We start from the raw sequence: 18,210 nt of genomic DNA on the forward strand, positions 1-18,210 counted from the left end.
GAAGGATAAATGATTTCTATCTTCCAAGACTGTTCACTATATAAAAAGCTAGTCCCAAACAAAAGGCAGTTACTGACTTGCTTGTAAAATGTGCAGAAATGAGACCCCGCTTGAATGTGGACAGCTGACAGAGGGACAAGGAGTAAAAATGATTAGGTTTTGAGCTTGACCAACTAGGAAGATAATTATTAGCAGTGGAGAAAAAAAGAACAAAGTAGATTTTAGGGCAGATAAGTCATTTTTTAGATAGGTTGAGTCTGAGATGCCTCCATAAATATATGTTGAAAATATGGGATTAGAGTTGAGAGACTTCAGAAATATATATTTTGAGTAGTTACTCTATAGAGGTAATTGAAAAAGTCATCAGAGTTCATAAAATTAAAGCGAGAAAAAGAGGCTAGTGAAGAAAAACAAGATGGCATCGCATGAAGAACTTTCTTAGGAAGGAAGGCAGCAAAGAAGAAAAATTGGAGACGTCGTCAAGGATGGAAGATGAAAAAGGAAAATAACAACATTTCAGAAATGAAATGAAAAAGGTCTTTCACTAAGTAATTGGTACTACTACTTGTCAGTTTCAAGTGCTGACAAAAAATGGAAAGAACCACACATGTGCACTTCCGGTACCATGTATTTTGTGCTTCAGAGATACATACCTGTTTAACAAAAATGTGTTTTTTCTCTAAGTGTGTTGAATAGCCCAAAAAAGATGGAGGTAGAAGTCAGATTTCAGGAGATAAAGGAACAAGAAAGATCATTGAAGACTGTGATGGTAGAAAACATTTTGACAAAGAGTTGTGCAATGAGAAAGTTGGGTTTGGGACAATTAATTTTGAGGGTAACAATTGGGGATTTGAGCAGATTTTTTGCTTCTGTTCTTTAATTGTGTTGTTTTCCTTTTTAAAGAAACCAAGATACTGTTAATGTAGTAGGAGTAGAGTTTCACGATACAGGGCAGAGACGGGGTTCGTTGACAGAGAACTGTCTCAAAAGAGAGGAAAAGAATGGAGCCAAGAACAGAGGTGATCTCTAATTTGGGAAAGGTGGGACATGTTAACATGAGTCCAGAGAACTAAAATGAGCTTATGGCATTCAGATGCTGAAGATGAAGAAAGGAAAGGAAGGAAAAGGAGGGAATCTATATCTGTTTATTGAACAATCTTGTAAAACAGTTAATCACCCCTTTTTATTGAAGATAAGACAAAAATGTCAGAGGTGTTTTGCCTAAAGTAACAAATATGATAGTCAAGCTGGGTTCAAAACCATATTAGTCTTATGCCAAAGCATGTTTTAGTTGCTGTTGTGTGGTTGTGATTTTAAGGGAAGTAGAAGAGTTTTATAATGGACTATCTGAAAAATAAGATAAAATATCAATTACAAAGAAATAAAACAACTGGTGAGAAGCAGTGCATGCAAGCAGAATCTGAGTAACATCACTTTTTAGTTAAACTAACCAGCCCAATATCCTGATTTTTCTTTAACAGGCAAAGAATTTTTGAGTCTTTCCCATAGACTGAGTTCTTGTGAACTGTTTTACAGTAGTAATGGCATCCAATCTCATAAATAACAATAACAAAAAAGCACCGTTGCTGCAGACCATTCTGTTGCCAGGGTTTCTCTTCCCTGGTGGCTTTCTAGCTAGTTTGTAAACAATAATTCAGGTGGCCCTGTCATGTTACATTAACTAAAAAACAAGTCTAAAGCACACATATAATAACATATATGTGTGCCAACTGACTTGCTATCAAATTCCTAAATCATAGAATTAAATTCGAAAAGTAACTGTATTTGGAAACAAGAAAAAAGTCACTTTGACACCCAACTGATGTATATAAAGGAGATTGTGCATATGGGTTTTAAAATGAGATGAAAATTGAAATTTGATCTTTGAGATTAAAAACAATGTTATGTAAATCTATTTTTATTTAATTTTTCTGAAAAATATTGTATTTGTTTTATACCCTCTTGCTGTATAAACTTTTATTGTTTATCTTACCCTCTTTTTTTATTCCTCCTAATTTTTCTTAACTTTGATATCTCTGAATTTAAAGTCCAGAGAATGATTCATCTTCACTAGTCCTAGCTTTTCCAGTGCTAGTATTTTTTTCTTTGAGTTGTGCCTTCCTATCCCATTCTTCAGATCTCAAACTATAATTTAGTGTGGAGTACCCAGGTATCTCATCTTTGAAGTGAAGTTGTAGGCAGCACAAAGATAATTTTATTAGAACATCCACTAGATCAGAATGGCCAGTGCACAAAATTTATTTTCCTAGCAGACTCAGCAAATTTAACCTGGAAGAAAATGTCTGACTCTGTTGAATTTTCTTAGGCAAATACAACATTTGAAAGTCACCGAATGTTTCAAACAACATAACAACATTCAGATAACAGAATTGTGTTGTTGTTCTCATGTGTTTATGCCCAGAAAATAAGCAGATTGGAGCTTCTCTACGTTTAAAAGTCAAAACAGTATTACAATTCCAGCCCAGATTTGACTACCTAATCATTTAAACCTTTGTATCATCGTCATCATCATCATCATCATCACCATCATCACTGCATATTCATTAAGTAGAAAAAAAAAAATTCCTTTAAATTAAATGGAAAAGAAAATATCTGTGTAAATAGATTAAAGTGATTCCTGCTCATCCCTCCCTTTCTCCCTGGGGCAGGAGACTTGAGCACACTGGAGAAATTCATCGGGTTCCTTGGAGTGACTATGAAAACCACAGTGATGAACTAAATGAATGTTTACATCTAAAGAAAGATATAAACATATTACATTAAAAGGTGGCATGATATATATAATGGTATATCACTGATTAAGAAACGTGAGGCCACTTTCGTGTGCCACTGATAAATTATTATAATTTGACATAGTAAATAATGTCCCTGTATTTCATCGGTATACCTGGAAAATGAGGACTTTCAAAACATTTTTCTGCCAGTTACAGTCAGGTATTGCAAAACAAGTATTTAGTGAGCATCTAAACTGAAGCTTAGAACTTCAGTTTTATGGTGGGGCGTGATGGCTCATGCCTGTAATCCCAGCATTTTGTGAGGCCAAGGCAGGAGGATCACTTGAGGTCAGGAGTTTGGGACCAGTCTGGCCCACATTGTGAAACCCCATCTCTACTAAAAATACAAAAGCTAGCCAGGCATGGTGGCATGCACCTATAGTCCCAGTCACTCGGGTGGCTGAGGCAAAAGAATGGCTTGAACCTGGGAGGTGGAGATTGCAGCGAGCTGAGATCCGGCCAATGCACTCCAGCCTGGGAGACAGAGTAAGACTCCATCTCAAAAAAGTAAAGAACTTCCATTTTATTTTCTTCATGGCATAGCATAATAGATGAGTTAACAAATTAATGAAACAGATTGACATGTGCTAATTATAATCTTATACAGAACAGAAATCATTTCCATAAAATATTTAACCTGCATGTTACTTCCCCTAAATCTCTCTGTAGCTGATGTCCCAATTTCACTATTAGCTCTTCAGACTTGGATGTTAAGCACTGTGCCTTCCCCTGGACCTCTCTTTAAATGTCACAGCTATTTCTGGCAGGTAAGACTGTTGCTTTGGTTAGTGTGAACACACACCACTGTGGATCACAAGGCACTTGAGAGAAAAGGCTGCCAAAAGCAGGAAAATAACTCAGAAAAAAGGAAAAAAAAACCACAGGGTGCTGAAAAATACAACAGTATGCATTTGTATACTTATGATCTAATTTATGTCAGTCATTAAAAGAAGATAAGGTGTTTAGAAAATACAGTGCTGTTTATGGCTATACTTAATATTGTGACCATTTAATACAAAGCAAAGCATTCTCGCTTGCACTCATGAAGGAGAGTGCAATTTAGAATTGAGAGCTCAATTTCTAAGGAGGGTTTATGTACTCTATCTTGAGGCACACCAAGGAGATTGAGTTTACAAGTTTAGAAAGCACTGCCATAATTCAAGTTAGGGAGAGGGCTGATGGAACATTTTTTATTTTTTATTTTTTATTTTTTTGAGACGGAGTCTCGCTCTGTCGCCCAGGCTGGAGTGCAGTGGCGGGATCTCAGCTCACTGCAAGCTGCGCCTCCCGGGTTCCCGCCATTCTCCTGCCTCAGCCTCCTGGGTAGCTGGGACTACAGGCGCCCGCCACCTCGCCCGGCTAGTTTTTTGTAATTTTTAGTAGAGACGGGGTTTCACCGTGTTAGCCAGGATGGTCTCGATCTCCTGACCTCGTGATCCGCCCGTCTCGGCCTCCCAAAGTGCTGGGATTACAGGCTTGAGCCACCGCGCCCAGCCCGGAACATTTTTTAAAGATTTTAAAAGATCACGAGGGCAAGCTGGCTTTTAATAAAAACAAAATATTTCCATGTGGCTTCTGGCTGACTGAATTAATAAGGCCCAGAGACTGATCTGAAGGCTAAAGCCTTTATTTTTTATTGCAATGGAGAAAAACGGAACATTATTTGACTATCAATTGTGAAGTTTAGTAAAAAGATTTTCGCTAATGGATGGTTTTAATATTTATGAATGTGATGGTCCAGCAAGTTTTCTCCAATGTTTTGCAAGACCACTAATTAATAATCATCTTTACAAATGGAACATGTAATTGTCTGATACTATTTTTTTCTTTGCCAATGCTTAATACTTATTTTGAATATGGTTTATTATTTTCTCTAAATTTCTCTCTTTATTTCTACCTGAGCATTTCTTAATTTTCCTGTTATTCTCACTGTAGGATTTTTAAACCCTGGTATATTATATTAAAATCCTTCAACTGTGAATTCAGTAATGTTTTGATTTCCAGGGATTCATCTGGCATTAGGCTGACTTTGTCAAGCATAAATATCGACATGAAAGAAAAGATTTAAGAAATGAAAGATCTGAATCAAAATAAGAGATCAAATTTTCCAGGGTGTTTTGTGTCTTGAAAATCTTTCTGCTGTAATTACCTAAAGCCTGTGGTTAGATAATTATTGAGGGACTTTTGCAATTGTCCCTTTTCTCTACATAGATCACCACATTAATTAAATGAGAGTCTCACTGGGGACAGGTTGCTGTTCTGCATCTTTAAGTATTTTTAGTACTTTATTTTCAAAAGAGAAAAAAGAACCACTAAGAAGAAGATTGCTTCTCAGCCAAATTTTCTGATATACAGATATTCGCAAAAGACACACACACACACACACACACACACACACAGCCCCACCCCCCAAGGCTCTGGAATATGCCTTAACAATCTTATTTTTGCACATTTTAAAAAGGAGGTCATTATGAAATTTGCACATATTTTATGACCTGTAATGTACTTCTCTGATCTGATTTCACTTGAGCTAAATAAAATAAAATAAATATAAATCAGGTGCTTGCTGTGATCAAGATGCTAAAGTTATATTTACAGTGCTTCATAAATGTAAGGTGTTAAAGCTTAGTGAGACAAGAAGTAACCTGATAATTGATTAGCCAGGGTGCTATACAAATCTACCGAGAGGGTGCCTTCCAAGGTTAATGCAATTATGGGAGAAAGATCCTGGCTCCTGGCTACAGAAATGCTAACTAAAGTGTTATCCACTCCATCCCTCACTCTGGAGGATGCGTTAGGATGACATTGCGCTGTATCAAAATGAAAATACAAACGAAAGCAAATAAACTGAGTGATAAGAACTGACTCAGTTTCCTTATCCATTTCCCAGTTACCTTTTTTTTAAAGGCCAGCCTGCATGTCCACTAGAAGAAAAGGGACCCGCGTTCTGCATCAGCCCATCCTTAGATCCTAGTATGTATGTGTACCTAGTAAGTGCTGAGCAAATATTCAATGAATGACCTCACATTTCCTATGAATTCTTCATTGATTATCCTCCAACAGAGCTAACCTCTCTTTCCTATGTGCTCAGTCAAATGCTCTCCCATTGGATTGAGTTCAGCATAAACTGTCATGTTTTAGGATGATTGGCGTAAGTGAATGTCCTCTCCTGGGTTGTGAGAACCTAAGAGCAGGGACAATATCACACTCATCTCTACTTTCTACAGTTCTTTTGTCCACTGTGTAACAAATAATGCCAAGTGAAAAAGGGAAAAATGAATAAATTTTGTAAGATGCCAATGGAAAAAAACAGAAAATAAAGAGTTACTGAAAGAAACCACGAACTCCATTTAATTGTTTTAGACTACGTGATATATAGCCAATATTAGGATTCAGATCGAAAATAAAAGATACTGGTGCCCAAAGAAGATATCATAATTTGTTAAAATAGGTAAAAATGTATTATTCAATATTAAACCTTTAAACCACATTTCAAGATTTTAAAAATTTGTCTTCCTTTTATGCATAGATAGTAGTAGAGCATTAAGAACAACATGCATGGCTATCACCTGAGGTGTTGATTGTAAATGCAAATTCCTAGGCTTTCTCTATTAACTACTGAATCAGAATCTTTGGGAGTCAACTGGCAGGAATCTGAATTTAAAAAATAAGATCTTCAGGTGATTCTTATGCATCTAAAGATAACTGCTTTAATACGTAACAAAGAAACCCAAAGAGGGACACTTGAGGATTATTTCAATATATCTCCTTTTGCAGAGATTAATAGTAAATGTTGTTTTATCTGCTGTTCAGAATTTTACATATGCATTGGATGATACATCTTCTTTTACTAACAAAAAGGCTTTTCTCTGGAGAAAATAAAAAGGCAGTTTTCCCTGAGAGCACAGGCTTCTAGCAAAGCCCCAATCCATGTGACTCTATCAATCAAGACAGAGAATGATTTCCACCTTCTAGTCCTTACTCTCTTGCAAAACAGTCTTTCAAATCTCATTACTGATGGTCCCATCTTTTATTATCTTTTATTACTGGTGTTATCAATGGGATGCTCGCAGCAGCTTAAGTATGTGGATAAAGAAGGAATGCACAATATACAGTATTGAATAATTTTAAAAAGTAGTCTTTCAGAACATGTCTGTATGTGTGGGGGCCCATGCTTAGCCATATGTGCATTCCAGTGTATTATTTATGTTGAAACCAATGTTTTACATTAATGGCTGGAATTCCAGAAAAACAAGAAAATATTTGTATTTTCTAAACCATTAAAAGTTTAGTGGAACTCATTAACAGTCTGTATCTTCTCTGTGTATTTCAGAAGTACCTTTTAAGTATAACAGCTAGGGGTACACTTTTATAAATGTATGATTTCAACACAAGTACAAGAAATAGTCAAGGTTTTCTTTTTTAGACGAAGTCTCGCTCTTGTCACCTAAGCTGGAGTGCTATGGCACGGTCTCGGCTCACTGCAACCTTTGCCTCCTGGGTTAAAGCAATTCTCCTGCCTCAGCCTCCCTAGTAACTGGGATTACAGGCGCCTGCCACCACACCTGCTAATTTTTGTATTTTTAGTAGAGATGGGGCTTCACCATGTTGACCAGGCTGGTCACGAACTCTTGACCTCAGTCGATCCACCTGCCTTGGCCTCCCAAAGTGTTGGGATTACAGGTGTCCACCGCACCTGGCCAATATTCAAATTTACACAGGAAAAAGAATACTTTCTCTACATAACCTTTACTTATTTACTCATAAAACTCTAGTTCTCTCTGGATTTGACTTTAAATCACAACACATTTCAAAGAAAAGAATATCTTCTGGCTGACTTCTATTAAAAATTCAGACAAAGAAAAAAACCGAATACAATGGAGAGAGAATATAATACTGCTATTCTCCCATTCTATCTCTCTACAGCATATCTCCTCCTCCAAAATCAGTTCATATCTAACTCCTAGTGCATTTTTAGTTAAAAATACACATGCACACAAATATATGTGTAAATATACATGTTTATATCACACATATGTGTGGGTATATATATATGTGTGTGTGTGTGTGTGTGTGTATATATATATATATATATATGCTTTCCTACAGGTGACTATAATGCTTTTTTGGAGGTGGTTTTGTGGGCTATGTGATGTCCCTATTGTTATATCTTAAAAGTTTCTCTTTTGTTTGTTTGTTTGAGATGCAGCCTCCCTCTGTAGCCCAGGCTGGAGTGCAGTGTTGGGATCTCGGCTTACTGCAACCTCTGCCTCCTGGGTTCAAGTGTCTCTTGTGCCTCAGCCTCCTAGGATTACAGGCATGTGCCACCACACCCTGCTATTTTTTTTGGCAGGCGTTATTTTTAGTAGAGACAGGGTTTCACCATGTTGGCCAGGCTGGTCTCGAACTACTGATATCAAGTGATTGGCCTGCCTTGGCCTCCCAAAGTGCAAGATTATAGGTGTGAGCCACCACGCTCTGCCAAAAGTTTCTTAGCACTCATTCTCATGAGAAAAATTGCTGAAAACTTGGAAATAAAGAAAGAGAATGACTACATGTCCTTTAAATGTTATTTTTAAGGGGCTCACTCAATGACTATTAAATTATCTAAGATAAAACACCAGATTTTGACATTGCCAGTAACTTTTTTATTAGTCCCCAAATCTGCACATTATATGTTAACTTGTACATTTATGCTCAGTAGAAAACATAATTCCATAGGTTACTGCTATTATTAATCAAATATTTACCAGATTTATATCTAATAGCCATTTCTTTTTAGAATTCCTTTGACTCACTGTTTCTATATATCTTTATTCCTCAGAAATTCCTTTAAACCAGTCTTACCAGCTTATTGGCTCCACTATTAATTAATTAGTTGAATAAAATCTTTGAAATGTGCTTATTTTTATATAAAAACCATCCCCTTTACTTTTCAAAAACTATACTTGAGCACATTGTGAAAAGATAAATTGCTAGGTTCAATTGAGGAATTGAATAATTTTTTCCTCTTTTAGTTTTAACATTCTACAGAATTTAAATTATTTTAAAACTCAGAAAATGCTTTCAGCTCATATTTATAGACTTCCTAAGTAGTACAATCTGTTAAATGAGGTAGGTAAGTAAATGTCCTTGAAAACTTCCATAAACGATGGTGAATAAATTAAAAAGGTGGAAACAATTTTCTAGGTCTCTAAGTCATATTCAACATAATGAATCCTGAATAGGAGTTCAAAGAAAAGATTAGGTAGACTTTTTTTTTTTAAAAACCATATCCCATGGGATCTTGCTGTAAGGCACTTTTATAAATTATGCTGATTATACCATCTCTTTCATTTCTCTTTCTATTTACCATGTGTTATATACTTTGGTGATCTTTGAGAAAGCATTTAGCTTATTACAAGCATTTTATTCCCTAAAGTACAAGTAGGTATGCCAAAAGAACAGCAAAGGCAATGTCTATCCATCCAATCTGGTGGCCTCAGAAGGACAAAAACCAGAAGTAATCTAAAGCAATCAAGGAGTCTGGCCACCGTGGAAGCCTTGGGGAAGTGACTGCTTTATTTCCCTTTTCAAGAGCTTTTCTTACACAGCATCTATCCACTCTCCTATAGAGATGAAGTTAAGTCCCTAGACAACTATCGCCTGTCCCCAATCCCCACCCCTCCACTTGACATACAAACCCAAAGAGATTAATTGACACTTGTTCCAGGAAGAGACACAGACAAAAACATCTGATATTGGAATATTCCTTTGTGAACAAATATAAAACTTATGCAGAGGGAGGGAAATATTTTGAGAGGAAAAAAAATAATTGGCTTTTATTGCTCAAAGCCAAAAGAAATTGTTTTTTTGTGGCAAAAGTAAAACAAGGTAATTTTGTACTGTGTGCTGTATTTCTGGCAATGATCTGTTATCTTAAGAGGCTTATATAGAAAGAACAATTGTACCTACTTTTATAGCATGCTCTGAGAATCTAAGGACCCTCAACAAATAGTTTTCATGCTACAAGCAGGCACATATTTAGGCACAAATAGGATGGGTTTCTTTTTTTAACTGTAGTATAAATAATTTTATATAATACAGTTATATAGACTTTTTTAAACAAAATACAGTCAGATTTTAAATCTCTCAATTCTAAGATAGACACTTCACAATTTAAATTCCAAACTCCTTGTTTCTTGAAGACAACTATGAAAGCAAATGCTTTTGAGAACTTGGCTGAACCTGAGTCCATTCCAATTAGCAGATTCCATATTCATTTTTGAGCCATGACTTAGAAGCTATCAAGACATTATCTAACAATTTTTTCTCAGTATTGCAGGAAAATAAAAATGTACATGCATTAACTCAATAGGTATGCAGATGTTTACCATTAGTAAGTTGTGATCATGCAATAAATACCATCCTCAACAATATTCCCCAATAAACTTCAAGATTTATAAACTCATGCATACCCACATTTATGTTAAAATTTGAAATAATGAAATATTTTTACATTGTGAAAAATAGATATATATGCATTTTGTGACCAAACCCATCACCACAGTTCCATTGCTATTGTTGTTTTTCTTCTCATTATTATTATTATTTTTGGTTTGTTTGTATCTGGCACATTTGGGGTTATAAATCACAAATAACATAAATAGGATAATGTTAATCTCCTTCTTACAAAATCCAATGGCTTCCCACAAGTCTATATATAATATGCAAACTTCTCACTATAGCTTATAAGATCTGGAATAATTTTTCCTATCTCCAGTCTTCACCTCCTCTCACGTTCACCATATTCTAGCTATTCAGGACTCTTTTATGCCATAAAATATGCCAGATTCTCACACCCTTAAAACCTTCATATATGAGTTTGTCCTGCCTTGGATATCTCTGTTCCACATTCTAATAAGCCCACTCTCAAACATTCTCTCATCACACAGCTGGACCCTTTCATCCTCCCGATCTCAACTGAAACGTGACCTTCCTGTATAAACTTTCCATGAGCTGGCTTGTCTGACTGAACCCAAATAGCTAATGGATTTTCCCTCCCATTACATGCTCTCTAATTTATGATGCTTTGCTTGGGGGGGAAATGAGAGGTGAGAGTCTACGGAACATGGAAGTCCTCTTGCAGAGGTACAAGAATGGAAATGGCTGTTCCCCAGCCTGGCTCTTTGAGTCAGACCTGACGTCCACAGAGAGAGCAGTGCAGTAACTGCTAATGCTTCTGTTTTGATTGTAGTAATTGGAACACTCAGGGCACAAGACGCGAGGTCACTGGCAAGGGTAGCAGCAGTATGATTCCTCCCTTAGTAATTTTAAGGCAGCAGATTTCAAAAAGGAAAACCAAGCGGATAAAAGTGAGCAGATTCGTTCTTCAGCACATTTGAGATACCCTTGGAGATGCCAATAAATCACTGGGGAGACTGTGAAGGAGGCTTAGGCCCTGCAGATGAAGTTAGCGATGGAGGAAAATCGTGTTTATCCTCGAGCTGTCAGGTCTGAAATACCTGGGTTAAGTACATGACCTCTGGGATGGTAACAGTCGCAATTATTAGCAGTTACAGATCCATCTCTATGCCAAAACAGATAACAGCATCCAGAAATTATCCAAAGTCACAAATCAATCTCAGTGTTTTGTCACGCACCCACGTAGTGCTTTTCCCTTTCCTCCTAGCTACTTAATGGATGAGGGCAAGTTGTCAAATAGACAAACAAAGAAGTGAGGATAAATGTTGCTCTGAAATTTAAGGTGAATCATTAGTCAGACTTGGTATCGTCATGGAATTTGGTCTGTTTTCTAACTAGCTTTATTTTAGCACAGCCATAAATCTGGCTGTAATTGTCTTTAACTCCAATGACTCATGCATCTAAGCATTTCATTTAACTTTCAACCGTGAAAAATTCCAACTGATTTGGCAATATGAATATGCTCTTACTCACATGCATATGATCATATGATGCTGTCAGTACAACATCTGTTTTTATTCTTGGGATGTTGATGGACTATCATGAACTCTTTTATAACTTTCCCAGTCCCCTTTAAGTCCAAGAGGATACAGCTGAGAAGGCAGGTAGATTTTTTGGTTAGTGCCTAGATTTTTTCTGAATATCAAACAAATTGGCTGGTATGAGAATTTAACAGAATATGACCACAATTTTTTTAAACAGATTTATCCACTTGAAACATCGCCTCAGTCAATGAAGAAACTTATGTTCTATAACTAATAATAAAAGATCATTTTTAACTGAAATATGACAAATTGCTGTTTAATCATGAGGATTACCATTTAGAACAGATAGGTAAACATTTACTTTTTAATTTGGACATAAGTTAAAGCAAATAATAAAAATTTTATTTAAATCACACAGCATGTTTTACCGTGAATACTAAATGTTTTTAAAGTTTAAAAATATATTTGTTACCTTGTGGGTATTCCTGAACATGATTAGGATTTTTGTTTCTCCTAGTGCTTTTACTCACTCACATAATCAAAATGTCAAGGCTGTGTAAGTTTTCATCAAGTGCTAATTTGCCATCTAAGTTTTTATTAATTAATTTGTAAAGGAAATAATAATGAGAGTCAAAGGAAGAAGCATCACCTGTGGAGAGCGCCATTTCCAGATTCCAATGAAACCATTAAAATATTTATGTCACTGAGGCTGAATCAGATGGGTTTTGTGTACTCTCTTGTGTGGCCATATTGCGTAGCAATAGGGGGTTTTGAATAATAAGATTCAGTCATCCATTTAGACTCCAATTGGAATTCAGGCAATTTCAATTTGTGATTATAATGATTAATTTCAAAAAGATGCACTATTTGTAGACCTATGTGGAAACTTACTCAGTGGAACTAAAAAGCCACCTATTTTTATAATAAAAAGGCACAAATATGCGAATGCAAAAGAAATTCATTGGAAAATTTTGAACGTTTGTTTCAAATATAATTATCACAAATGCAAATATAAAATAACAGAATATGTTTGTTAATATTATACTTTCATTTAATCAGTTCTACTAAGGCAAATATATGAATTTTTTAATATACAAAAATATCCCCTAAAACTCCATTAAGTATACCTATATGACCATTGGGTAAGTTTTTTTATGATTATTAGCATGGGACAATTGTGACCATTTAGATATATTAAATATATTAAGTAATATATTTAATGATTTAAGGTTATTAAATATTTTAAATTAAAATTGAAACCTCATTTTGCCAATATTAAAGATTTCAAAATTTAAATACATATAACACCAATGCGTACAACACTACTTTGTCCTGAACATAACTTTTAAAAGGATTTAAGTTTAAATATTCTCCTGAATGCTTTCTGAGACTTAAGATAAAAAAACAGTTCCTCAGAACTCCTGACAAAGTGGGGCAGTAAAGAAGCAACAGGATTTGTATGGCGTTCAGGGAAAGCTGAAAGGCCTCTGTGTACATTCCCTATTTTCTAAACAGTAAATGATGAATTGCTTGTTAGGCAGACTACAAAATTGCTAAAATTAAATGTTGGGACAGAAAAGTGGAATGCAGAGTTTTCTACTCCCTTTTAATTTAATATTTTCAAAGAATTAAGAGAAATTATTGTATTTTATTTGATAAAATATTTTATTTTAAATTACTCAACACTAAATGAATGTTATTGCAAACCTAGGCTTATAAGAAGTATACATTTAGAAACCCTAGATGACATACTATATAAAAATAATATACAAATTATGCATTTGTTTTCTTTTCTTCTTTTTTTTTTTTTTTTTGAGATGGAGTTTTGCTCTTGTTGCCCAGGCTAGAGTACAGTGGCACAATCTCTGCTCATTGCAACCTCCACCTCCCGGATTCAAGCGATTCTTCTGCCTCAGCCTCCCCAGTAGTTGGGATTACAGGCATGTGCCAACATGCCTGGCTAATTTTGTATTTTTAGTAGAGACGGGGTTTCTCCATGTTGGTCAAGTTGGTCTCGAACTCCCAACCTCAGGTGATCCGCCTACCTCAGCCTCCCAAAGTGCTGGGATTACAGGTGTGAGCCACTGTGCCTGACCTGTTTTTAAGTGTACGTGTCTAGCATTTTCAATACATTCCCCCCTTTTGATATCTTTTGTCTTGACACTTAGCTAATGGGCAAACAAAAAATTAAGTGGAATAATTGGAGAGAACAATTATCTGGTAACCTAAACAATGGTAATGTGAGGTAGGCATTTTATGCATTGTTTGGATTTATAAACTATCTGGTGTTCTAATAATAGACATAATGGTTTATTCAACTAGTAGCTACTGTCATCCTTAGAGGTTATTAACAACTCAAAGCAGTGAATTACATCCAGCTAAAGGGTGCTTTTGTGTAGACATTTGTTCTTATTGCTGGTCACTTATTCTTCAAATTATCTTTTAGGCACCATTTACAAAGATGACCAGAGATATAAAATCTGCATATATAATAGAAAGAGCCAGGTAGTCATTCAATAAAATAAGGCATATAGTACTAGGAAAAGATTTTTATCTTAGTCTAAGGCAATCTGAATTCGCCAATATATTTATTTGTTGGAATTATTTCAATTTCTAGTCATTAAAAATGTCACGCACATTTACACCAGTGGTTTGGTTGATTACTTCTCTTCAGTCCTAGTCTCTTAAGCACAAGTATGCACACTTACAGCGATATCTCCACATATAATATTTTTGATGGAATGAAAAAGTTTAAAATACTGATGTTTATTTCAGTCACACTGAAATGGCTTATAAAAATTCTATGACTATAAGAAATTCATGAGGAATGTAATATATCAGGAAAGAACAATGTCATCTTTACATAAAAAGGATGTGTGTGAGTAATCTGAGAGGCTGGAATCCAGTGACAAATGTGTCACTTTTTAAGGTGTGCTGGATTCACAGCTGACAGCTTTGACTTGAAACTGCCTTTAAAACAATGTCTATGTATCAATGCAATGAATTCTAACCAAAAGTTTGTTGGAGCTAACCACAGTCCCTATATATTCAAGATGTTTATGGGAGGCACTCAAGGGTTGCTATAATAGTTATTATACACAACTGAGATTAAAATGAATATATGTGTCAGTTCTATTATTAAATATTATAAAATATGAGGGAATAATAAATGTCATATAATTTATAAACTACAAGAAAACTTATATCAGAAAACTGCTAATTTCCTAATATATGCACTGTCTTCAGTGTCTCCAAAACTGTCAACTCTGCCAATGTGACTAGCAGATGATGAGCAGGCAGTCCATGTGATACTATCAATTACACAGTCAGAAATCTGAGTCTTTCTTTCACCTTATGAGCTGTTTGGGAAGAAGGTGTATGTGTGTGTAACAGAGAGCAAGAGATTAACTTGTAAGCCATTATCCGATGCAAAAACAGACATTTACTAAGTCATCTATGAAGAGATGGTTCGATAATAGCTAAGTATTCATATAAATCTTCAGGGACTCGGATTCTCTCAAGTGTGACAGAATACTCCTCTCAACTGCCAGCACTCCTAATGTAAAAAAATCACATTTGGCAAAGGGCTCTGGTGTTTTGAGCTCTGCTCAGTGACAGGTTTGTTTTAAATAAGATTAATACTATCTGAGGACAATAAATGACCTTCAATTAAGACTCCTTTTAAATTTTGTCTACTCGATTTCCACTATGATTGGTATCTAGTTGTACTCTATCTAAGAATGATCTTTAGAACATTCAAAGGTGATTATGAGAGAGATATCTAGGAAGCCATAGGAAGTAACCACTATTCAATGCTGTTCTGTACACCATTAATAAACCATAAGAGAGGACAAAAATTTATCCAAGAAAGAGACTATTACATAGCCACCAGGATCCAATATGGATTCAGCACAATTGAGCAATACACGTAACAGATTTGTGGTGAAAAACAGGTGCTGTTCTAATGCTTAGTCTAAAGTTCTCCCTTAATTCCTTCCCATCACCTAATTTGTTTGACATCTAGTCTTTTTACATTATAATATCGTATATTAAAAAGTTCCTATTACAGAATTTTTATTTTTTATTTTTTTTTGAGACGGAGTATCGTTCTGTCATCCAGGCTGGAGAGCAGGCTCACTGCAAACTCTGCCTCCTCGGTTCATGCCATTCTCCTGCCTCAGCCTCCCGAGTAGCTGGGACTACAGGCTCCCGCCACCATGTCTGGCTAAGTTTTTGTGTTTTTAGTAGAGATGGGGTTTCACCATGTTAGCCAGGATGGTCTCGACATCCTGATGTCATGATCTGCCCACCTCGGCCTCCCAAAGTGCTGAGATTACAGGTGTGAGCCACCGTGCCTGGCCTTTATTATGGAATTTTTAGGCATACATTGCACCTTTTTCCAATTGTGCTTAAATAATCCCAAACAAGTGGGCAAATGTTTCACTGGGCTACATTTGCATCCCTGAGTACAATTCCACATTGATTTTGGTTTTGTGAATTTTGGAGTAATTTATATTGAGAGGCACACCTGGAAATAAATAATGCTGATGTTTTGGTGTAATTTTATTTGTTGTCATTAATGGAATATGTAAATACAATCTATCAGCATTAGGCAGAAAACATTTAAGAGATATCAAATTCTTTTGCCAAGAAAGGTAGTAGTTTGCCAGGAACTATGAGCTTTCTAACTTAACTTTTAAAAATAGATTTTAATTTTTAATTTTGATAATTACATCATAGTTGTACATATTTAAGGGCTTTCTGTGATATTTGTATATAATACTGCCATGTTTATTGCATTACTATTCACAATAGCCAAGATATGGAATCAACCTTTGTTCCTCAACAGAAGAAGAGACAAGCCTGACTTTGGTCTGTGCTGGCTGCAGGTTCTGGAGAGCTGTCTGAAGTGACGAGATGGCAAATGAAAGGGTCAGCTGGTTTCCTGGTGAGTTATTCGTCATTATAACACTTTACCTAGAAATTTTGCCTTTTCACGCAAAACCATAATAATGGACAAACAGCATGAACCTGGATAGGCACAGCCAGTCACTATCCTAAGGTCAAGTTGATATGAGTCATATAAGTAGAGGACCAGAAGTTGTATCTGAATAGCATTGTCATAGTGGCTAGGAATGAGAGTGAAAAGTAGACTAGATGTGTGCTTTGATATGGCTTGGAGCAAAAGGTCAGGCATTAGGGGCACTTCTGAAATGATGTCTATTATTTAGGAACTGGGTCAGGAAAATATATAATTACATTTCTGCTATATTTACATACCATTCATTCATAAGAGAGCTCTTCCAAAAAAAAAAAAAAAAAAAAACAGGAGACGTCAGTGCATAAAAAATAAATTCCATTTCTTTCTCAAGCCCAAGGTACATAAATCTTGAAATTTTCCAGCTAAAAAATAGGCATATGTTCTAGCATCAGCTTTAATTTCTCCCACATTTATTATCTGCTGCAATAAAGTGACAAAACCATTCATAATTTCTGCACATTTGTTACATCTAATTATTTGTTTTTCAGTTATATAAATATCCTTGATATCCTAGGTACCATCGGAATTTCAAAGCTCAGAAAATCACTGATGAGGATGGAAGGAATTAACCATCATGCAAACAGAAGCATGTGGCTACCATGCTACATTGCTCAGAGTTCATGTAGCAGTTTAATTAGGGTAGCAGCTGTGCAATCAGCTTTATTGGAACTGGAGTCTTGTATCCTAAATATGAAATATCTACTGTTTGAGAGGGTGACAACTTTATGCCTTGCAAAGAAAATAGTCCTCAAGTGTTATTTTTAAATGAATTAACCCTTTGTCTTTTCTCACATCTTTTCTCTTTTTTTCTTTTTTGCCCTCAAAAGTATTTAAAGGATAATCCCATATGATAACTCACACTGCCTAGCTTCAGTACAATGTCTCATACATTGCAGGTACTCACAAACATTTGTTTAATGAATGAATAAGTGAAAGTCGAATGGAAAATTACACTGTTGAATTTAAAATGGTTTTAGAGGTACATCTCTAAATTTGTTGATTTATTTAGGATTAGCACATTGTTACATTTTCGCTGCTAAATTTCATATTATTCATTAAAGAAAGGTAGTGTTGAAGAGTTATATATTTGACAGATGAATTATCTGTAACTTCTAACATACTCATACAACAAGTTTTTCTAGCATGTAACTTTTATTTTTTTTTTTATTTTTTATTTTTTATTATACTTTAAGTTCTAGGGTACATGTGCATAACGTTTATATCATGTATAACTCCCCAATGCAATCCCTCCCTCCTCCCCCCTCCCCATGATAGGCCCCAGTGTGTGATGTTCCCCTTCCAAAGTCCAAGTGATCTCATTGTTCAGTTCCCACCTATGAGTGAGAACATGCGGTGTTTGTTTTCTCTTCTTGTGATAGTTTGCTAAGAATGATGGTTTCCAGCTGCATCCATGTCCTACAAAGGA

General features: G+C 35.6%; 1 protein-coding gene across 10 annotated transcripts in view; it reads right to left on the reverse strand.

Moving 5' to 3' along the window:
• The window catches only part of SNCA (synuclein alpha), a 121,298-nt gene that overhangs the window by 16,486 nt on the left and 86,602 nt on the right, over positions 1-18,210 (reverse strand). The window lies entirely within an intron of this gene.

The sequence above is a fragment of the Trachypithecus francoisi genome, unplaced genomic scaffold (genome assembly GCF_009764315.1).
Source record: "Trachypithecus francoisi isolate TF-2019V2 unplaced genomic scaffold, Tfra_2.0 Lachesis_group1, whole genome shotgun sequence".
Taxonomy (NCBI): domain Eukaryota; kingdom Metazoa; phylum Chordata; class Mammalia; order Primates; family Cercopithecidae; genus Trachypithecus; species Trachypithecus francoisi.